Source organism: Gossypium arboreum, chromosome 13 (genome assembly GCF_025698485.1).
Source record: "Gossypium arboreum isolate Shixiya-1 chromosome 13, ASM2569848v2, whole genome shotgun sequence".
Taxonomy (NCBI): domain Eukaryota; kingdom Viridiplantae; phylum Streptophyta; class Magnoliopsida; order Malvales; family Malvaceae; genus Gossypium; species Gossypium arboreum.
In genome coordinates, this window is record NC_069082.1 from 24,263,236 (window position 1) to 24,288,937 (window position 25,702).

Here is a 25,702-nt window from a genome sequence, read left to right on the forward strand (position 1 = left end):
CTGCTAGGGCTTATGCTATACGCGCACGCGAGGATGCTTCCTCGCCAGATGTTATTACCGGTACTTTTACTCTCTTTGATACTAATGTGATTGCTTTGATTGACCACGGTTCTACTCATTCTTATATATGTGAAACCTTAGCATCCAATAAGACTTTACCTATTGAGTCTCCCGAGTTCGTAATTGGTGTCAAATCCTTGGGTCGTTCGTGCTTGTCGACAAAGTGTGTAAGAAATGTCCCTAGTAATTCGAGGTTCCTATTTTCCGCGGACTTGATGCTTTTTCCGTTTGATGAATTTGATGTTATTCTTGGTTTGGATTGGTTGACCGTGCATGATGCGGTTGTGAATTGCAAAAGCAAGACTATTGATTTGAGGTGCGCAAATAACGAGATAATCCGAGTTGAGTCTACGGACTTAAAAGGGTTGCCGTTGTAATATCCTCAATGTTGGCTCGAAATATGTAAGAAAGGGTGCGAAGCATACCTTGCGTATGTACTTGATGACAAAGAGTTAGAAAAGAAACCCGAATCTGCTTGGGTGGTTTGCGAATACTCGGATGTTTTTCCGAAGAATTACGGGTTTACCACTGTTCGGAGGTATAGTTTGGCATCGAGCTTGTACAGGACTACGCTGATTTCGATAGCTCCAGATCGTATGGCACCAACCGAGTTAAAAGAGTTGAAAGCTCGGTTGCAAGAATTGACGGATAGAGGTTTCGCTCGACCAAGTTTCTCACCTTAGGGTGCACCAGTATTGTTTGTGAAAAGAAGGGCGTAACCATGAGGTTGTGCATCGACTATCTTCAGCTGAATAGAGTGACAATAAAGAATAAATATCCGTTACCGCGTATTGACGATTTTTTTATCAACTAAAGGGAGCCTCGGTTTTTTCAAAGATAGATTGGAGATCGGGTTATTACCGATTCTTAATTCGAGATTCGGATATACCCAAAGCGCTTTCGAGCGAGATACGGTCACTCTGAGTTCTTAGTGATGCCGTTTGGGCTCACTAATGCCCTGCGGTATTTATGGATTTGATGAATCGATCTTGAGATAGTATTTGGACCGGTTCGTAGTTGTGTTCATTGATGACATCTTGGTCTATTCAAGAGATGAGACCGAACATCTTTGAGCACCGAGATTAGTGTTGCAAATTTTACGGGATAAGCGGTTATATGCTAAGTTGATGAAGTGTGAGTTACGGTTAGAGAGGTTAGCTTCTTGGGTCATGTGGTATCCGCATCGGGTATTCGAGTTGATCCGAGCAAAATTTCAGCCATACTTAGCTGGAAGCCTCAGAAATATTCTTGAGGTTCGAGCTTTTTGGGACTTGCGGTTACTACCGACGGTTTGTAAAGGTTTCTCGATGATAGCCACACCGATGACGAAACTACTTCAGAAAGATGTTAAGTTCGAATGGACGGAAAAATGTCAGAAAAGTTTTGATCAACTGAAAACTTATTTGACTGAAGCTCCAATTCTAGTGCAGCCCGAATCAGGCAAGGAGTTCGTCATTTATAGTGATGCATCCCTACTTGGGTTGGGTTGCGTATTGATGCAAGAAAGTCGAGTTGTGGCCTATGCGTCGAGGCAATTAAAGCCACATGAGAAAAATTATCCGACCCATGATCTTGAACTAGCTGCCATTGTGTTCGCCTTGAAAATATGGCGACATTACTTATTTGGTGAGAAGTGCCATGTATACTCAGATCACAAAAGTCTCAAATATTTGATGACTCAAAGAGACTTGAATATGAGACAAAGGCGTTGGCTTGAGTTGTTGAAAGATTATGAGCTTGTCATTGATTATCACCCGGGAAAGGCTAATGTGGTTGCGGACGCCTTAAGCCGGAAATCACTGTTTACTTTACGAGCGATGAATGTACACTTGTCTATTCTACCCGACAATGTGTTAGTAGCTGAATTAAAGGCCAAACCATTATTGATTCATCAAATTCGTGAAGCTCAAAAAGTCGATGATGAATTGGTTGCAAAACGGACTGAATGTGTTCTGAATATGGAATCAGAGTTTCAAATCGATGATGACAATTGTTTGAGGTTCAAAGGTCATTTGTGTGTTCCAAGAAATTCAGAACTCATTTCGATGATTTTGAACGAAGCTTATTGTAGCCGAATGTCAATTCACCCGGAGAGTACGAAAATGTACAACGATCTGAGACGCCAGTTTTGGTGGCATGGTATGAAACGAGACATTTCCGATTTTGTTTGAAGTGCTTAGTATGTCGACAAATGAAGGCGGAACATCAGTGCCTCTTGGTTTACTTGACCGATCATGATACCTGAATGGAAATGGGATCGAGTCACAATGGATTTTGTGTGCAGGTTGCCATTGTCGACAAGTAAGAAAGATGCGATTTGGGTTGTTGTCGATAGACTGACTAAGTCGGCTCATTTTATCCCCGTCGTCACGGATTTTTATTGGATAAACTAGCTGAATTGTATGTTTCTCAGATTGTGAGATTACACGGGGTACCGATTTCTATTGTGTCGGATAGAGATCTGAGATTCACCTCGCGATTTTCAAAGAAATTGCAAGAAGCTTTGGGTACCAAGCTGCATTTTAGCACCGCTTTTCATCCACAAACCGATGGTCAATCCGAGCGGATAATTCAGATACTTGAGGATATGTTGAGATGTTGCATCCTTGAGTTTAGTGGTTCATGGGAGCGGTATTTACCTTTGATTGAATTCGCTTACAACAATAGTTTTCAATCAAGTATTAAGATGGCACCTTACGAGGCTTTCTACGGGCGAAAATGCCGTACACCATTGTTTTGGACCGAGCTCGGTGAAAGTAAAATTTTGGAGTTGATTTGATTAAAGATCTTTGAGCAGAAAGTAAAAGTAATCCGTGAAAGTCGAAGGCGACCACAGATCGCTGAGTAAGTCGTCGCGAATTTGAAACGAAAAGACATTGAGTATCGGTGGGAGACAAAGTGTTTCTTAAAGTTTCACCTTGGAAAAGATACTCGATTTGGCCGTAAGGGCAAATTGAGTCCGAGATTCATTGGGCCATATCAAATCTCGAACGAGTTGGTCCGATTCGTATAGATTGATTTTGCCCCGAACTTGAAAAGATTCACGACGTCTTTCATGTTTCGATGCTTGACGTTATAGATCGATCCGTCACACGTAATTAATCCATCGAGGTTGAAATTCAATCCGACATGAGTTATGAAGAAGAGCCGATTCGTATCCTAGCTCGTGAAGTGAAAGAGTTACGGAACAAAAAGGTTCCTTTAGTAAAAGTGTTATGGCTCAAATACGGGATAGAAGAAGCTACTTGGGAACCCGAGAACTCTATGAAAGAGCGATAACCAAACCTATTTACCGGTAAGATTTTCGGGGACGAAAATTTCTTAAGTGGGGAGAGTTGTGACAGCCCTAAAGTGACCCTAGTCGGAAGCGGTTTGGGACCGCTAAACCGAGTCACCAAACTATTTGAATATGATATTTATTGTCTAAAATATGTGATTATGAATGTGTGAAAGTTTTAAGTTTCGATTTAGTAAATTGCATGTGAAATTAGTCAATAGGACTTATGTGTGACACTTTTGAAATGTGATAGGTTAATCTATAAGGATCTATTAGTGCATGTAATCAAAGGGTGGACTTGCATGTCAATTTCCCCATTTAATTACTAGTGGCCGCCATGACAAAGGGTGATGGGCAAAACATGTCATAAAACATCTTTGTGATAATGGTTTATGTTAGAAAAAATAAAATAAGGAGTATGGGCAATAAAATAATAATGGGAAGGTAAATGATGACAAAAAAATGTGTGTGGTTGCCCCCCATTGCCGTGAATTGAAAGAAAAAAAAAAAGAAAGAAGTTCTCATGTTGTTCTTGGCCTAATGGGAGAAAGAGAAGAAGGGGGAAGAGCTTTGAGAAAATCGGCTATGGTGGGTTGCTAGACTAAGGTATGTTTGATGTTGTCCATGAGATTCATGCATGTTTTAGTTGTTAGTTTGAGTTCTACCTAGCCCATGGTTTAAATCTTTGCTATGAGATGGAGATGATATTCGGCCATGGGTGTTGTCTTCTTGGTTGATGTTTGATGTTGTGGTGATGAGGCATGAAGATGAGTCAAGTTTCGGCTAAGGTGGATTTGTGTTGATGTCATTTGCATGCTAAGTGTGAAGCTTTGTAATGATACATGTGATGGTGATTGATGACTCTTGGATTTTCTTTTGGCATTTTGAGTTAGACATTAAGTTCCTTGTGTAACCCATGACCAAAATTGAATGGTATGGTGTCTTGATGCATTCGGCCATGGTAGAAATTAGATGTGAAATGGTAGTAAGGTGAAGTGCAAAATGTTAGTATTTGATTACTAGTGTATATATGCGTATTAGCTGAGTTTTGAACTTGAAACAAAATGATATATAATCAATACAAGTAACTATACTTGTAGGAAGTATTAAGCATATAATCGGCCTCAACATAGACATGCATATTCGGCCATAGGAAGAAGATTGGTGTTGCATGTATTCGGTTAGAGGCAAGCATATTGATGCTTTTATCTTGGCTTAGACAATCGGCTAAAAGAGAGTGTGGGCTAATATGTTGAATTGATTTATGATTTCATATGTATGTGACTTTAATGTCTAATGTATATATATATATGGGCTAAGTACCTTGAGTTCCTCTTTTGATGCTCAAATGATTAAATCAATTTATTTGTTAAATTAAGCTCAAGAGCAAAGGGGAACTAAATCCGATAAAGGGAAGGAAGAAGTGGTCGAATAGCCATCGAAATCATTCGACAACATCCGAGATAAGTTTTCGAGCAATGAGACTTAGTTTATGATTTGATTAAGTCATGATGTATGAGCATAACAAATATACGGTGATATGATGATTCTACTTGAATTATATGATGAGTTAATTAGTCTATACGAATGACGGGTAGCCGTATGTGCATAGAGATCGTGTCATAAAGCAAACTAAACCATGCTGTTTGTATGTGGCTAGTGAGCCGAAAATGGGAGTGCTTAATACATGACTTGTGTTTGAATTCTAATTATGAAAATGAGATATAAATGTGTCATGATTTATTGATATGTGCATGAATATTCGGATGATAACTGGGCTAAGTCCCAAAGGCATTTGTGCGAGCTACTATATCCGGGCTAAGTCCCGAAGGCATTGGTGCGAGTTACTATATCCGGGCTAAGTCCCGAGGGCATTTGTGCGAGTTACTATATCCGGGCTATGTCCCGAAGGCATTGAGCGAGTAGCTATATCCGGTTAAATCCCGAAGGTACTTGGCTTGGGAATGAGCGACCTTGCTGTAATAGTTTCAATTGTTATGCTCGTAAAATCCCAGCAATGAGGTATGTCTCGTACATGCATTGATTTAGTTGATCCCTTACAGTTAGTATTCGCTCAATCGATAAATGAGCTACCGGCCTTTGGCTAAGTTGATCTTTTGTGCATGAATATAAGGGTTGGTAATGTGAAGTAAGTGTGATATTGAGAATTTGTGCATATGAAATTATCCGTTTAGCCATATGAATGCTACGCTTTAGTTGTGTCTAATTTCATGGCTCAAAACTTACTAAGCATTTAATGCTTACTTCGTTTCTTTGAATCTCTGTTTTATAGATTTTGGTTCGTCAGCTATCGGACTCGGGATTATTGAAGTCGAAGTCTCCCACACTATCAAAGCCCCTTTTGGTACACTTTTGGTTGAACTTTGAAATGGCATGTATAGGACTACCCTTTTTGTTGTTGGTCATGGACCCTTTGGTTTTGTATAAATTTTGGATGGCCATGCGAAAATGGCTTATATACACTTTGAGCTTAATATTATAATCGTCTTGTATGATGTTCATTAAGAGGCATGGAAACTATGTAATAGGTAAAGTTTACCCTAAAGGCTGATGCTGGCAGCAGCAGTGATGTGGATGTGAAAAATCACTAAAAATAGTAGGAATGTAATTAAATAGTGAATAAATTATGTAATCGAACCTTGATGAATCTATTTTCATAGGAAAGTAACGGAACGGTCATATGAACAGTACATTATGAGATGTTAAAGTTTTCGTGAAACAAGGCCAGAACGGTTTCCGGATTCCCTATTCCGACTTTGGAAATTCATTATAAATTAACCAGAGATAATTAGAAGTCATGCCTTATATGTATAGATTCCTTGTTGAGTCTAGTTTCATTAGAAACAAACGACATCAGTATTGAAGCCCTGTATAGGGAGATATCCAAGTCGTAATGCACAAAGGTCAGTGTAGTCGAACCCTGAAACAGGGGGGACTTGAACTAATAAACTGTACTAATTGGCTCCACCAAAAATTCTAGAAAAAAATTTGTAGATGAACATATGAGTCTAGTTTCAGGAAAAATTTACGAAACTGGTTTTCAAGTTTTGAAACACAAGATATGATTTTTAAGGCGACAGTGATGCAGTAACCAGCTTGTCTGGAAAATTTTCAAATGGATTGTGAAAATAAATGTATTATGTCTGTTAGCACCTCGTGTTCGACTCCGGCAACGGTCTCGGGTACGGGGTGTTACATGACCCTAGTCGGAAAGTGGTTTCGGGACCGCTAAACCGAGTCACCGAAGTATTTGAATATAATATTTATTGTCTAAAATATGTGAATATGAATGTGTGAAAGTTTTAAGCTTCGATTTAGTCGATTGCATGTGAATTTAGTTAATAGGGCTTATGTGTGACACTTTTGAAATGTGATAGGTTAATCTATAAGGATCTATTAATGCATGTTAGAAAATGCTTGTACTTGCATGTCAAATTACCCAAAATTTTAGGTAGTGGCCGGCCATGCTATGGGTTAAAACATATTATAAACATTTTGTGTTAATATTTTGTGTTAGAAATAATAAAATAAAAGGTTCATAATAAAGTAATGGAAATTGGGGGGTGATGAAAACAAAGTGAGAGTTTGGTTCTTCTTGGCCGAAAAACCAAGTAAAAGAAAGAAAGAAAGGTTTGAAGAAGTTCGGCCATGCTTGTAACTAGGTTGAGGTATGTTTGATGTTATACCATGAAATTCATGCATATTTTTAGTTGTTAGTTTAAATTCTACCTAGCCCATGGTTTAAATTTTTTCTATTTGATGGAGATGATACTCGGTCATGGATGTTGTCTTTCTTGGTTGGTGTTTGATGTTGTGGTGATGAGGCATGAAGATGATTGAGTTTGAGTGCTTAATAAAAAGGATTGGATGTGAGTGTGTGTGAGAATTTGAAAAGGATGGGTCTTAGCAACTTCATGAGGTGTTCGGCCATGGTGCTAAAATGTTGTAATTGTGTTTAAACTTAAAATTATTTAGTTATATGGTTAGTATAGGTATGGATGACCGAATATGAGAGCATGAATAGATGAAGAGTTTTGTAATTATAAACAAAATTGGTTAATTGATATGTGATAAATGTTAAGTGTTAAATGAAATGGAAATGATATCATATTGGAATATGTATATTCGACCACATGAATGAATACATAGATTGATGTTGCATATATTCGGTCTTTAATTAAGGATGTAGGTGATAGTGATAGATTGATGTTGCACATTCGGCTATAGGTAAGCATATTGATGATTTTATCTTGACTTAGATAATCGGCTAAAGGAGAATATTGGCTAATATGTTGAATTTGATTCATGATTTCATATATATATGACTCTAATGCCTAATGTATATATGGGCTAAGTACCTTGAGTTTCTCTTTGATGTTCAAAATGATTAAATCAATTTATTTGTTAAATTAAGCTCAAGAGCAAAGGGGAACTAAATCTGATAAAGGAAAGGAAAAAGTAATTGAATAGCCGTTGAAGTCGTTCGACAACATCCGAGGTAAGTCTTCGAGTAATGGAACTTAGTTTATGATTTGATTAAGTCATGACATATAAGCACAACAAATAAACGGTGATATAATGATTCTACTTGAATTATATATTGAGGTAATTGGTTTATACTTATGACGGGCAACCGAATGCGTATAGAGATCATGTTATAAAGCAAATCAAAATCATGCCCTTTGTATGTGGCTATTGAGACGAAAATGGTAATGGTTGATAAGTGCCTTGTGTTTGAATTCTAGTAATGAAAATGAAATATAGATGTGTTATGATTTATTGATATATGTGCATGATTATTCGGATGATAACCAGACTAAGATCCGAAGGCATTTGTGCTAGTGACTATATCCGGGCTAAGTCCGAAGGCATTTGTCGAGTTACTATATCCGGGCTAAGTCCCGAAGGCATTTGTGCGAGTTACTATATCCGGGCTAAGTCCCGAAGGCATTTGTGCGAGTTACTATATCCGGGCTAAGTCCCGAAGGCATTTGTGCGAGTTACTATATCCGGGCTAAGTCCCGAAGGCATTTGTGCGAGTTGTTATATCCGGCTAAATCCCGAAGGTACTTGGGTTTGGAAATGAGCGATCTTGCTGTAATAATTTCAATTAATACGCTCATAAAATCCAAACGATAAGGTATGTTTCGTATATGCATCGAAAAGTTGATTCCTTTCAAATAGTATTCGCTCAATTGATTAACAAACTTCCGGCCTTAGTTAGGTTTGATCCCCTGTGTATGAATATACTGGTTGAAGCGTGAAGTAAGTATGATTTTGGGAATATGCGTGTATGCAATTATTCATTTAGTCATATGAACGCTATACTTTAGTTGTAAATAATTTCATTACTTAAACTTACTAAGCATTAAAATGCTTATTCTATTGCTTTGATTCTCTGTGTAACACCCCGTACCCGAGACCGTTTCCGGAGTTGGACACGAAGGGTTCACAGACTAAATTCACTGATTGAGCATTTGGATTAACTTTCACGATCCATTTTAACATTCCGGACAAGCTGCCTAACTGCGTCACTGTCACCTTAAAATTATATCTTGAGTTCCAGAACTCAGAAACCAGTTCCGTAAATTTTTCATGAAACTAGACTCATAATTCCATCTACACCATTTTTCTAGAATTTTGGTCAAGCCAATTAGTACAGTTTATTAGTTAAAGTCACCCCTGTTTCAGGGTTCGACTACACTGACCTTTGCGAATTACGACTTGGATATCTTCCTGTACAGGGCTCCAACACTTTTGCCGTTTGTTTCTAAAGAAATTAGACTCACAAGGGAATCTGTAAATATAGAGCATAAATTCTAATTCTCTCTGGTTAATTTATAGTGAATTTTCAAAGTCGGAACAGGGGATCCAGAAACCGTTCTGGCCCTGTTTCATGAGAACTTGAATATCTCAACAAAATCCGATTCATATGGCTGTTTCGTTTCTTCCATATGAAAGTAGGTTCATCAAGGTTCAATTACATAATTTATTCACTATTTTATTCCATTCCTACTATTTTTAGTGATTTTCACATCCACATCACTGCTGCTGCCAGCATCTATTTTAAGGGTAAACTTTACCTATTCCATGATCCTCCATGGATCAACTAAGGTTTATCATACATATACCAAAAGTGATCATGCATAACCATTCCCATGGCTAACCGTTACCAACATTTCCATGCCTCTCGACAGGCAACTTACCAAATGATTATAATGCTACGATCAAGGTATACTTAAGCCATTTTCGCATGGCTATCCAAATTTACACAAAACCGAAAGGTACATGACCTACAACAAAAGGTAGTCCTATACATTGACCAAAATATCCTCTCACTACTAGTCTATTCTATACATGCCATAAGATATTCCAAAAGCGTAGCGGTACCAAGCAGTGGATGGGATAGTGTGACTAGTTCTTTGACGATCCCGAGCACAGTAAGCCGCAATGAGACCTATAAGACGGAGGAAGCAGAATAAGCGGAGTAAGCATTACAATGCTTAGTAAGTTTTAAGCGGTGTCAACAGATAACAATCAAATTATAACGTAGTTGTTCGTAATTTCATTTCACTCTTCCTTGGGCATACCATCCCTTTACCGAATATGCACATCTCATCATATACAATAGGCAGATAAACTCTCACATAAAGTGAGCTCATGTGACATAGATATATCGTATGATTTCACATAACCTCTCACACTAATCCGATGTCACATAATCATAGGAATAGTCCCATAGATTGCTCTCGTATGCATCTTATATAAACTCGGAGTACATACTGTTTAACCTTTTGCATTGAATATATTTATAAGCAATTCTTATTACGAAGTCTTACCGGACATAATCTCCACACGTAGTCATCGGGTCTTACCGGACATAATCTCCACACGTAGTCATCGGGTCTCACCGGAATATATTTCAAGTTTCATGTACATTTAATCGCAGTTACAACATTCTCATTAGCCATTCGACTTTACCACATATTCATATCTCATCGCATTTCACATTCGCCATTCGACTTTACGACATATACACATCTCATATATATTTCACATTAGCCATTCGGCTTTACCACATATACATATCACACATGTATTTCACATTATCCATTAAACTTTACCACATATACATATCACACATGTATTTCACATTAGCCATTCGGCTTTACCACATATACATATCACACATGTATTTCACATTAGCCATTCGGCTTTACCACATATATACACTTTCACATTCATCACATCGGCCATTAGGCCTTATCACATATATACACTTTCACATTCATCACATCGGCCATTAGGCCTTATCACATATATACACTACGAGCTGTTTTTCCTGAGCAATTGTCACTAAATTATTTATAACCGGAGCTACAAGGCTCGAATCACTTGCCGTTAATTTTCCCTGAATATAGACTCGTACATCTTCCATTGATAAATTTTTCAGAATTTTAGGTTTGGCCAATCAATACCAGATTTTTCTTAAAGTTTCCCCTGTTTCACTGTTTGACTAACCTGACCAGTCTTCACTATGAATCAAAATTCTCATTGTACAGAATTCAAAGTATGTTCCATTTGATTTCATTTGAAACTAGACTCATTAAGGAGTCTAAGCATATAAATTTTATCTTGTAACCATTTTTGTACAAATTATAGTGATTTTCTTAAAACAGAACAGGGGATTTCGGAGTCATTCTGACCCTGTCCCACACAACTTTAAATATCTCTTTATAGGAAATTTCTTTGCTTCCACGGTCTCTTTTATAGGAAACTAGACCAACTAAGCTTTGATTACATATTTTATTCAGCCCATAATTCCACACCAAAAATTTATAGTGATTTTCTAAAATCACATTACTGCTGCTGTCCAAGCAAATTATTACAATTTGCTCTTAAATTTCCAAGTCCAAACACATATGAACTTACCATTTGGGTTTAAGACATATCATGACCACATCATATCTTATTAAATCAACTCATTATGTCCTATTATGGTTGAATTTACTCAACGTTTAATCGCTTAAAACTTACCTCGGAAGTGGTCGACGACTAGATATCCACGGCTATTCGTTTATTTTCTCTTTTCTCCTATCCGACTTGATCCTCTTTGCTCTTAAGCTTGATTCAACAATAGATTTTATTAAATAACTTATCAATTCAGCTATTCGATTTAATACATGCATACCATACAATTAAGTACAATTGATGTTATTAACTCGACGTTAAACATCATACATATGCTCTACTTATGTACCAAGCGAACATAATACTAGCTTAATACCATGCATAATCGGATTTATTTAACATTTTGACCGAAATCCTCAATTGGCTAACATAGCTTTAATATTTCAATATAACCACGTATACATCAAAGGCAATTTAGAACACTTAACCCTTATACTCAATAATGAAACCAAACCATATACCTAATTATTAAACACATCACCTCCAAATGCATGTATTAACTAACATATATCCAATCCACATGCCAAGTTACCATGAATAAATTAAACTTACATATATGTAACATAGCGAATATTTCCTTAACATAAAGGCACTTAGTGACATTTTAGAAAAAGTAGAATAACCATTCCCATAAGTATATTTTCATGCCAAGACCGTACCTAAATCACCAACATTTTAACTCCCAACTACTTAGACTTAACCTTCAACACTTTAATTTTCCACAACCTACTCTTCAAGGCTTCAAATATAAACTAATTAACATTTATACTCTTATGCGAATACACATATACTTATAATAAGCGCATATGACATCTTCTTCAAGACACATTCGCCATGGCATACTTTCCTTGTAAAACCCAATTGATCAATCCACCATAACGAAACTTAACTCATACAAAACCTATCTTCAAACCATAAAATAGGTAGAATTGAAACAAATCATCCAAATGGTGCATAAGTTTTTCCAAGAATGACATTGAACTTACCTTACTTTAGCTATCCACCTTAGCGAACCTTCTTCCCCAAAGACTTTTCTTCCTCTCCTTTCCCTAGTTACGGCAATGGAGGAGAATACATAGGCTAACCCCTTTTTTTTTTCCACTAACTAGTATTTTATCAACCTTATTCATTATTTCTTTTGTTTTATATAAAATATTAACATATAATATATTTTGATCCATAACATGGCCGGCCACTATCATGAAAAATGGGGACTTTGACATGCAAGTCCCCATATTTAATCCATGCAACAATTTGGCCATTTTAAAAATTAACCAACACATTTTCAATGTTTCTCACATAAGCCCTTTTGATTAAATTCGCATTCAATTGACAAAATCAAAGCATCAAAATTTCACACACAAATTGTAACATAATATAGACATGAAATATAACAATCAATTACCGGTGTGACTCAGTTTTGTGGTCTCGAAACCACTTCCTGACTAGAGTCAAATTAGGGATGTCACACTCTGTTTTATAGATTTTGTTCGTCAGCTATCGGACTCGGGAGTGTCAAAGTCGAAGTCGTCCACACTATCAAAGCCCTTTTGGTACTCTTTTAGTTGAACTTTGATAATGGCATGTATAGGACTGACCTTTGTTGTTAATCAAGTACCTTTTGGTAATGTATATATTCGGATAGCCATGCGAAAACGGCTTATATATATTTTGAGCATAGCATTATAATTATTTTGTATATTGTTCATTGAGTGGTATGGAAATGCTTGGTAATGATTAGCCATTGGAATGGTTAATCACGATCATTTTGGTGCTATGTATGACAAATGGCTAGTTGATTCATAGAAAACTATGAAATAGGTGAAATTTACCTTAAACTAGATGCTGACAGCAGCAGTGATGTGAGTTTGAAAAATCACTAAAAATAGTAGAAATGTAATTAAATAATTAATAAATTATTTAATCTAATCTTGATGAGTCTATTTTCATATGAAAGAAACGGAACAACCATATGTGCCGTATTTTATGAGATGTTTAAGTTTTCATGAAACAGGGCCAGAGCAATTTCTGGATCTCCTGTTCTGACTTTGGAAATTCACTATAAATTAACCAGAGATAATTAGAAGTCATGCTTTATATGTACAGATTCCTTTTTGAGTCTAGTTTCATTAGAAACAAATATCATAAGTATTGAAGCCCTGTACAGGGAGATATCTAAGTCGTAATGCATGGAGGTCAGAGTAGTCAAACCCTGAAACAGGGGAGACTTTAACTAATAAACTGTACTAATTGGCCTGACCAAAAATTCTAGAAAAACATTTGTAGATGGATATATGAGTATAGTTTCAGGAAAAATTTACGGAATTGGTTTTCGAGTTTTGGAACTCGAGATATGATTTTTAAAGTGACTGTGATATAGCTAGCCAGCTTGTCTGGAAATTTTAAAATGAATTGTGTAAGCAAATGAATTAAGTCCGTTAACACCCCGTGTTCGACTCCGGTAACGGTCTCGGGTACGGGGCGTTACAGATAGAGTTTGCCATTGATTTGTTGCCGGGTACTGCACCGATCTCAATTGCTCCATATAGAATGGCTCCGACTAAATTAAAAGAATTGAAGGCTCAGTTGCAGGAGTTAACAGACAAGGGATTTGTGAGACTGAGTTTCTCTCCCTGGGGTGGTCCTGTATTGTTCGTAAAGAAGAAGGATGGTTCAATGAGACTTTGCATAGATTACCATCAGCTTAATAAGGTGACTATAAAGAACAAGTACCCATTGCCGAGGATTGATGATTTATTCGATCAGTTAAAGGGGGCCACAATGTTTTCAAAGATTGATTTGAGGTCTGGTTACTACCAGTTGAGAGTTAAGGAGTCGGATGTGCCGAAAACCGCCTTTAGGACAAGGTATGGACATTATGAGTTTCTTGTGATGCCTTTCAGCTTAACAAATGCTCCAGCTATATTTATGGACTTAATGAATCGGATCTTTCGGCCATATTTGGATAAGTTTGTAGTAGTGTTTATAGATGACATTCTAATTTATTCTCGGGATGAGTCTGAACATGCCGAACACTTGAGAACCATATTGCAGATCTTGAGAGAAAAGAAATGGTTTGCTAAGTTCAGTAAAAGTGAGTTATGGCTTCGTGAAGTCAGATTTTTGGGACATATAGTCTCAGGTGATGGTATTTGGGTGGATCCAAGCAAGATTTCTGCAATCGTTGATTGGAAACCGCCAAAGAATGTATCTGAGGTTAGAAGCTTTTTAGGCTTAGCCGGGTATTATAGACGTTTTGTTGAGGGATTTTCGATGATTGCCTCTCCTATGACTAAGTTGTTGCAAAAGAATGTTAAGTTTGAATGGGTGATAAATGTCGTGAGTTTTGAAAAGTTGAAAGCATGATTGATGAAGCACCAATTTTAGTACTGGCAGAGCCGGAAAGGAGTTCGTAATTTATAGTGATGCATCATTGACAGGCCTTGGATGTGTGTTGATGCAAGAGTGTAAAGTGGTAGCTTATGCTTCGAGACAGTTAAAACCGAATGAGAAGAACTATCCTACACATGATTTGGAATTGGCCACTATTGTCTTTGCCTTGAAGATTTGGCGACATTATTTGTATGGTGAAAAATGCCGAATTTTTACTGATCACAAAAGTTTGAAGTATTTGATGAATCAAAAGGATTTGAATCTGCGACAGAGGAGATGGCTTGAATTATTAAAGTATTATGATCTAGTGATTGATTATCATCCGGGAAAAACAAATGTAGTTGCTGACGCCTTGAGTAGGAAATTTCTTTTACTTTGAGAGCCATGAATACGGGGTTAGCATTGTCTAATGATGGGTCAATCTTAGCAGAAATGAGGGCTAAACCGTTATTTCTCCAGTTGATTTGTGATGCTCAAAAGAACGATAGTGAGTTGCGAACCAAGAGAACTCAATGCAAATCAGGTTACGACTCAGATTTTCGAGTTGGACTAGATGACTGTTTGATGTTTCGAGACAGGATATGTGTACCGAAAAACAATGAATTGATTCATAAAATATTACATGAGGCGCACGGTGGTCATTTATCGATTCACCACGGTAGCACAAAATGTATAATGATTTAAAGAAGTTGTATTGGTGGCGGTATGAAAAGGACATTTCGAATTTGTAACCAAGTGTTTGATCATCAACAAGTAAAATTTGAACATCAAGTGCCTTGAGATTACTTCAACCGGTAATGGTGCACGAGTGGAAATGGGACAAGATTACCATGGATTTTGTAACGGTTTGCCTTTAACTCCTAAAAGAAGGATGTTGTGCGGGTAGTGGTTGATAGATTAACAAAGTCAGCCCACTTTATACGATGCGTACCGATTACTCACTTGATAAATTAGCCAAATTATATATTCTTTGAAATTGTGAGGTTGCACGGAGTACCTATGTCTATAATATCAGATAGCAATCCGAGATTTACCTCGAGATTTTGGAAAAAGTTACAAGAAGCTTTGGGTACAAAATTGAACTTTAGTACGCGTTTCATCCACAAGCAGATGGTTACTCGGAAAGAGTAATCCGGTACTCGAGGATATGCTTAGATCTTGTGTCTTAGAATTTGCGGTAGTTGGGAGAAATATCTATCTTTGATTGAATTTGCCTACAATAACGATTATCGATCAAGTATACAAATGGCACCGTCTGAAGCCTTGTATGGTCGTAAGTGTCGGACTCTTTTATATTGGACCGAACTTAGTGAGAAGCAGATTCATGGAGTTGATCTAGTTAAAGAAACCGAAGAGAAAATAAAAGTAATTCAGATTGCTTGAAAGTCGCTTGGATCGACAAAAGTCATATCTGATTTAAAAGAAAAGAGATTGAATTTCGGTGGGTGATAAAGTGTTCTTGAAGGTGTCACCATGGAAAAAAATTCTGAGATTTAGCCGAAAAGGCAAGTTGAATCCGCATTTTATTAGGCCGTACGAGATTACTGAGAGGATTGGACCAGTGGCATATCGGTTGGCCTTACCGGCAGAGTTAGAAAGAATTCATAACGTGTTTCATGTATCAATGTCGCAACGTTATCGTTCTGATCCTTCACATGTGATTTCTCCAACAGAAATTGAGATTCAACCGGATATGACCTATGAGGAGGAACCAATAAAGATTTTGGCTCAACAAATTAAACAGTTAAGAAATAAAAGTAAGCCTTAGTGAAAGTATTGTGGCACAGACATGGGATAGAAGAGGCTACGTGGGAACTCGAAGAAGCTATGAGGAAATAGTACCCAAACCTCTTTACCGGTAAGATTTTCGGGGACGAAAATCTCTAAAGGGGGGAGAATTGTGACAACCCGAATTAGGGCCTAATTGGAATAGTGGTTTTGTGACCACAAATCCGAGATAGAAATAATTGTTTTATAATTATTTTGGGGTTTATGATATGATTTCATGATTTCGTGAAAATTTCGTGATGAAATTCTGTGCATTTCGCGCTTAAGTTGAGATTAGGGACTAAATCGAATAAATTGTAAAACTCGTGTTTTAGAAGTTTTTAGTATGAAATTGATTTGGGATATTAACTAGGAGGTCTTAAATAGCAATTTGACCCATTCTTAAGTTATGGACAAAAGTTGGACATGGAGGGAATCTTTTTGAAAGTTTAGTAGGAAGGGCATTTTGGTCATTTGTATATTAAATGAAATAAAATGGGAAAAATAACACAAAATTGGTTATCATCTTCATTAGTTGCTGCCGAAAATTTCTCTCCTCCATAGCTAGGGTTTCTTCAACTTTCAAGCTTCATAGTAAGTGATTTCAAGCCCGCTTTTAATGTTCTTCACATTTTGAAATCCTCGTAGCTTCGGTTTACTTATTTCTACCATTAGTTCGAGTTAGGGTTTATGTTTAAAATTTACCCATGAATGATAGGCATGTATTTTTTGTTTGATGGTAGAATATGAATGTTTGAAGTTAGGAGAGCGATCTTTTCTAGCGATTTTTAGCAACGAGCAAAACAATATAATCGATAAAAATACCTATTGTTCATAACTATGTGTTAGAGTGAGAATTTGATGTTGCCATAGAAGAGAAAAATGAACAGTAGGTCATTAAACATAAGAATAAGGGCTGAAATTAAATTTCCGAGCCTTGGGGCAAAATCGTAATTTTGTAAAAGTTAGGGGGCAAAAATGTAATTTTTGTATAATATGATTTTTGGATTAAAATAAATAGTTCGAGTGTTAAATGAGCTAAATATGTTGTTATAGATCAAGAAAGGCATGGAATCGACCTCAAACGGGGGAAGGAGAAAGTTTTGGACTAAATTGCAAAATTTCCCATATTTTGCACCGAGGTAAGTTTGTATGTAAATAATACATTAATTTCATTTACATTCTTATATTTCAGCCTATTATATATATATATTAGTTGATGTTGAAGTATAAATCGACTATTGGAAGAATGGAAATAAGTAATAGAGAGAGATCCGGTTGAACATTGGAAAAATCGAATAAAATAGAGGGGCGTAGCTAGGTCACATGTATGGTGCCGAGTGCACATCATGTGTACAAGAAGGCTACGAGATACTATATAGTAGCTAGGTCACATGTGTGATACGGGATGTATCCCATGTAGACAAGAGAGCTATGTGAGAGATAAATGTAGCTAGGTGCATGCGTGATTACAAGTGAAGGACACCATGTAGAAAGAGAGCTACGAGACAAATCGGCTAGAGTCGCATGAGTGGTACTAAGTGTTCACCATGTGTACAAGAGAGCCAATTAAATGAAATATGATGGTGGGGCTGTGTGCTGAAACCATCAAGTATCAAGGATTAATCCGAATTGTTCAACGGGATGGTTTTGTGGTGACATTGTAGTCATGGACCTACACTTGTGATGCATGAAATGTGGTGAAAATGATTTGTGGTATATATATATATATGTAAGTTAAAATGAGATTAGTATAAAGAATGTGTGAAAGAGTGAAATTAGCATTAAAACTGTTTTGGACAGTACCAGTGACGTGATTTTGAAAATTCACCAAAAATATGAAGAATTTAATTAGAGGTTGAATGAGATGTGAAATTAAATATTAATGAGTCTATTTTCATATAAAAGAAACAGAGCAAGCAAAGGAATTCTATATTTTTAGATATTTACAATTGTGTGAGACTTGTTCAGGATGACTATGTGATCCCCTGTTTCAACTTTGAAAAATCTTTAAAAATTGTACAAAACAAATTAAGAACTATAGTTTATATGCCTAAATTTCTTATTTAGTCTAGTTTTAAATGAAACAGGTTTCATGGTTATTTGAATTGTGTACTGAGAGAAATTCAATTCGTAATAAATAGAGGTCAGATCAGTTGAGCTGTGTAACAGGGGAAACTTTAACTAATAAACTGTACTAATTGGCTGAACCAAAAATTCTAGAAAAAAATTTGTAAGAATTTTTATGAGTCTAGATTCAGGGAAATTTTATGGATTTTAATTTCGAGTTTCGTAACTCGAGTTATGATTTATTTAGTGATCATGACGCAGGAGGGACAGCTTGATCAAATTGGAGTAAACAATAAAATTAAAAATATGATATAATTGAGTTATGTTGTAAACATATTAGATTCCTTATTTGTTATTTATATACTTACTTACTAAGCTATAAGCTTACTTTCTTTTCTCTCCTTTGTCTTATAGTGTCATCTAGCTAGCACGAGTCGAGATAAAGAAGATCCGCCGCACTATCAATACTCTTGGTATCTGAACTCAACATTTTGAAATATGGTATGTATAGTAGACTTAGTTATTTTGTTACGTGTCATAATTGTCTAGGTTTAAATTACTACTTATAGTATCAAACTAATCATTTTGTACGAAGCCTTTGAAGTTGGTTTGTATTGTTAATGGCATATGTTATAATGATCCATGATCAAATTGCACGCCATATTTTTGTTGGGTTTTATTTAATAGTATATACTATAATTTGTTAATACCTCGTACCCTGTTTTGGCGACGAATACGGGTAAGGGGTGTTACATAAACCATTAAAATTCATTCAATACATGTCCATATATGTCCATTCATACTATTAATGGTCTAACCTTTAATTTAATAAACCATAGCTATTAGACACCTTTAGCTATTAGAACTCAAATTTTATGCTTTATGCGATTTAGTTCTTTTTATCAAATTAAGTATTCAAATGATAAAATTTTTTCACGAAACTTTCACACATACATACTATCATGTCTAAACAGTTAAAATAATATTAAAATAATTTTATGACCTTCGATTTGTGGTCCCAAAACCATTATTCTGATTTGATTAAAACGGGTTGTTACAACTCTTCCCCCCTTAGGGATTTTGGTCCCGGAAAATCTTACCAGTGAATAGGTAAAGGTACTGTTTTCTCATAGCTTCCTCGAGCTCCCACGTAGCCTCTTCGATACCATGACGTTGCCATAAGACTTTTACTAAAGCTATGAGTTTATTTCTCAATTCTTTAATCTCTCAAGCTAAAATTCTAATCGGTTCTTCGTTGTACGTCATATTAGATTAAATTTTAATTATTGCCAGAGAAATTACGTGTGAAGGATCCGATCTATATCAACACAACATCGATACATGAAACACATTGTGGATTTCCTCTAACTTAGTTGGCAAAGCTAGTCAATAAGCTATTGGCCCTATTCTTTCCATAATCTTGAACGGCCCGATGAAACGCGGACTTATCTTGCCTCTTCGACCGAAACGAAGTATTTTATTCCATAGAGATACTTTTAAGAACACTTTATCACCGATCTAAAATTCAATGTCTTTTCGTTTCAAATCTATGTAAGATTTCTGACGATCTGAAGCTGCTTTCAAACAGTCACGAATTACTTTCACTTTCTCTTCGATTTCTATAATCAAATCAACCCCGTGAATCTATTTTTCACTAAGTTTAGTCCAGTACAATGGAGTTCGACATTTGCGATCATACAATGCTTTATACAGAGCCATCTTTATGCTTGATTGAAAGTTGTTATTATAAGCAAATTCAACCAGCGGCAAATATTTTTTCCAATTACATTCGAACTCTAAAACACAACATCGGAGCATATCTTCAAGAATCTGAATTACTCGTTCAAAATGTCCATCAGTTTACGGATGAAAAGTTGTACTAAAATTCAGCTTCGCACCCAAAGATTTTTGTAATTTCTTCCAAAATCGTGATGTGAACCCTCAGATCTCTATCTGAAATAACAGATATTGACACCCCGTGCAATCTAACAATCTCAAAAATATACAACTCAGCCAATTTATCAAGCAAAAAGTTAGTACACACCGGAATGAAATCTGTGGATATCATAAATCGATCAATGATAACCCAAATTGCATCTTTCTTCTTCGGAGACAGGGGTAATCCCGATACGAAATCCATAGTCACTCTATCCCATTTCCACTCCAATATCATTACAGGCTGAAGCAAACCTGAAGGAACTTGATGTTCAGCTTTCACTTGCTGGCAAATCAAACACTTAGATACAAATTCTGAAATGTCTCATTTCATACCCTACCACCAATACGACTTTTTCAAATCATTATACATTTTGACACTTCCAGGATGAACGGATAAACAACCGTTATGTGCCTCGTGCAAAATTTTCTAAATCAACTCTGAATTTTTCGATACGTAGATTTTATCTTGGAACATCAAACAATCATCAGATCTGATTTGATAATTTGAATCACTAGTCAACTCGCATTGCACTCTTTTAGCTTGCAATTCACTATCACCTTTCTGAGCTTCGCAAATTTTCTGAAGAAAGACTTCTTTAGCATTTAACTCAGCTAAAATCGAACAATCATCAGATAATGTCAACTGTGTACTCATTGCTCTCAAAGAAAACAATGATTTCCTACTCAAAGCATTTGTAACCACATTTGCTTTCCCCGAATGATAATCGATTACTAACTCATAATCTTTTAGTAGCTCGAGCCATCACAGTTGTTGTAAATTCAAATCTTTATGAGTCATAATATACTTTAAGCTTTTATGATTAGTAAAGATGTGACATTTTTCACCGTACAAATGATGACGCCAAATTTTCAATGCAAAAACTATGGCAGCCAACTCTAAATCATACGTCGTATAATTCTTTTCATGCGGTTTCAACTGTCTGGAAGCATAGGCTATTACTTTTCCTTCATCCATAAACACGCAACCCAATCCGTTCAATGATGCATCATTGTAAATCACAAATTCTTTACCCGACTCAGGTTGAACCAACACTGGTGCCTCAGTTAACAATGCTTTCAATTGACCGAAGCTTTATTGACATTTCTCAGACCATTCAAACTTTACATCTTTCTGTAGCAGTCTGGTCATTAGTGTAGTAATCATCGAGAACCCTTTAACAAAATGTCGACAGTAACCAGCCAACCCAAAAAACTTCTGACCTCAGATACATTTCTAGGTGGTTTTCAATCAATTACTACAAAAATCTTGCTCGGATCCACCCGAATGCCATTCGCCGAGACAATATGTCCCAAAAATCCAACTTCTCTTAGCCAAAACTCATATTTGCTGAATTTAGCATACAGTTGCTTATCTCTCAAGGTTTGCAACACAATCCTCAAATGCTCGGCATGCTCATACTCATCTCATGAATAGATTAGAATGTCATCAATGAACACAACAATAAATCTATCTAGATACGATTTAAGAATTCATCAAATCCATAAAAATGGCAAGAGCATTAGTTCATCCAAAAGGCATAACAAGGCATTCATAGTGTTCATACCTCATTCTGAATGCAGTTTTTGGCACATCTGAGTCTTTAAATCGCAACTGATAATAACCCGATCTCAAATCAATCTTCGAAAACACTATTGCACCTTTCAATTTATCAAACAAATCATCTATTCTTGGTAATATCTACTTATTCTTTATCATAACTTTGTTGAGCTAACGATAATCAATACACATTCTCGTTGACCTGTCTTTCTTCTTTACGAACAATACAGGCGCACCCTGTGGCGAAAAACTCGATTGTGCAAAACCTTTATCTTTTAACTCTTGTATTGAGCTTTATTGCTTGATCTTGCATTCTGAGATTTATCTTTTTCATTTAACTCAGGAAAATCTCGGATAAAATGATCTCGCGAACTATAATTGTAACAAGCCCTATTACTATATTTCACCCAACAATCTCCAAAATGTCTCACACTGTTAACACTCAAGTTTAGTGTCTTTCACATTACCAACACTCAATACCGATGTAGCTTGAGCCTTAGGACTAGTGTATTGCTTTCCGCGATCTCTATTTGAGTATCCAGCTGAAGTGGTCGATCAGTGATCGCGGTATTTCGTGATAGGTTTTAAATATTTATAATTAATCGTTCTTGAAACTAACTATTATCGCGATTTAGGCAAGTGTACCTCTCGAACAGTAGTATAGTTTTAGCAAGACCAGATTGTCGAACCCAAAGGAATTAAAAGTACTAGTAATAACTGTTTTTTTATTATCTATCCTAAGAATAATGGGGTTTTTTTTAATTAACTAATTATCTAAACTAAGAACGTATAGAGAAAAGAATTGGGGAATTTCTTTCGAGAAAAATCGATTGACTTAAGACAATACCTAAGGACAAATCCACCTAGACTTTACTTGTTATTCTGGCTCCGAATCGGACGATGTATTCATTCAACTTGTTCCGTAGAGATCCCTAAGGTATATTATTATCCCTATTCAAGACTAATAACGTCTAATTCCTAGATTCAATAACCGAGACTTTTCTCTAATTAACATTCTAGGGTTGCATTAACTCGATCTATGGATCTCCTTATTAGGTTTCACCATAATCTGGCAAAATCTTGTCACCCTATTCTAGGCGTGCAATCAACTCCGCTTAATTATGACAAAAGGACTCTTACACAGGGTCTATTCCTCCTCTGAATAAGAGCATGTCTTGAATTAGTATCCTGGGATATCAAAATAAGAATTAAGAACACATAATTAAGAACAAGTTAAATATTTATCATACGATTCAGAAAATAGTGACAAGATTCGTCTTAGGTTTCATTCCCCTTAGATATTTAGGGGTTTTAGTTCATAACTAAATAAGAAAACATCTTAGAAAAAGAAAACCCAAAACTCTTAAAGGGAAATTGAGAAGAGATCTTCTGTCTTGATGATGAATCAGACTTTTGACATGGATCAATCGGCTTCCTTGGAGTAATTCCTTACCCCCTATTCTCCGTCTCTCTTTTCTCCTCTTCTAGGGTGTATTTATAGGCTTTGGAATGCCTATGAGCCCTCAAAAGTGGCTTTTTCTGAATTGGACTCAACTTGGGCACGGCAGGGGCACGCCCGTGTGCGATTACTTCAAGCCGTGTTCGAGCCTGCCAAATTTACATGGCCTTGTGGTTTGCCCGTGTGAATCATGCTTTGATTCTGCCAATTTGACACGACCGTGTGGCTGCCCGTGTGAGGAAGTGTAACACCCCTATCACGTATCCGTCGCCGAAATGGGTAAAGGGGCATTACCGGACTTGAAACTCATATCCGAACAGTAAAAATTTTGAATATTTTTTTTTATAAAGAACGTTCCTTTAGGTAAATACTAAAGACGATCGAGGATACAATTTAACTTCTATAAGTACACATTCAAAAGATGCCATTTTCATTGTATGGCTTATATACATTAACCAAAATATTCTTGACCTTTGGTCTATTCTTTACATGCCATAAAATAATTCAAAGCATAACAAGAACAAGTAGTGGATAGTGATAGTGTGACTAGTTCTTGACGATCCCCGAGCACTGTAGCTTCCAAATGAGATCTATAAAACAGAGGAAACAAAGTAAGCGGAGTAAGCATTACAATGCTTAGTAAGTTTTAAGCAAAGTGTCAACAGATAACAATCAAATTATAACATAGTTGTTCGTATTTTATTTCACTCTTCCTTCGGGCATACCATCCCTTTACGAATATGCACATCTCATCATATATAATAGGCGATAAATTCTCACTTGATAGCGATCTCTTATAAACATAGGTACATTACATATTTTCACCTAACTTTCCACATTGACCAAACGCACAATAATCATAGAACGGTCTTATTGCTTTACTCACATATGCATCACATAACGACCTTGTGATTTAGTCCAAATCAAGCTTAAATATAATCTCAAAATACATACGACCAACTTAACGCATTGAACATATTTATTACCAATTGTTCTTTGTGAAGTCGTATAATCTTATGCTTTACTCGGATCTTCAACGAAACCTTTAGCTCGAATAGTCCCCACACGTAGTTATCGGGTCTTACCGGACAAAATCTCCACACGTAGTCATCGGGTCTTACCGGACATAATCTCCACATCGTAGTCATCGGGTCTTACCGGAATATATTTCCAAGTTTCATGTACATTTAATCACATGTTACAACATTCACATCGACTGTCATATTTGTAATTCATTTGCCTCATCAAATATCTAATAATACACACCTTTCACATTTGGTCATTATACACACATCTCCTACATATTTCACACTAGCCATTCGGCTTTACCACATATACATATCTCATACATATTTCACACTAGTCATTCGGCTTTACCACATATACATATCTCATATATATTTCACATTCGCCATTCGGCTTTACCACATATACATATCTCATACATATTTCACATTAGCCATTCGGCTTTACCACATATACATATCTCATACATATTTCACACTAGCCATTCGGCTTTACCACATATACATATCTCATACATATTTCACACTAGCCATTCGGCTTTACCACATATACATATCTCACACATATTTCACATTAGTCATTCGGCTTTACCACATATACATATCTCATACATATTTCACATTAGCCATTCGGCTTTACCACATATACATATCTCATACATATTTCACATTAGCTATTCGGCTTTACCACATATACATATCACATACATATATATTTATCTTGTACATCAATTTCAGCAATAGCTTATAAGCAACTCAAATAGTTTCATCAATGTTTACAACAAATTCACATATTCACTACAAGCTGTTTTCCTAAGCAATAGTCACTAAATTATTTATAAATGGAGATACAAAACTCAAAATCAATTTCCGTTAATTTTCCCTGAATATATACTCATATATATTCCATCCATAAAATTTTCAGAATTTTAGGTTTGGCCAATCAATACCAGATTTTTCTTAAAGTTTCCCCTGTTTCACTGTTTGACTAATCTGACCACTCTTCACTACGAATCAAATTTTTCATTGTACAGAATTCAAAATATGTTCTATTTGATTTCATTTGAAACTAGACTAATTAAGGAGTCTAAGAATATAAATTTTATCTTATAACCATTTTTGTACAAATTATAATGATTTTCTAAAAACAGAGCAGGGATTTT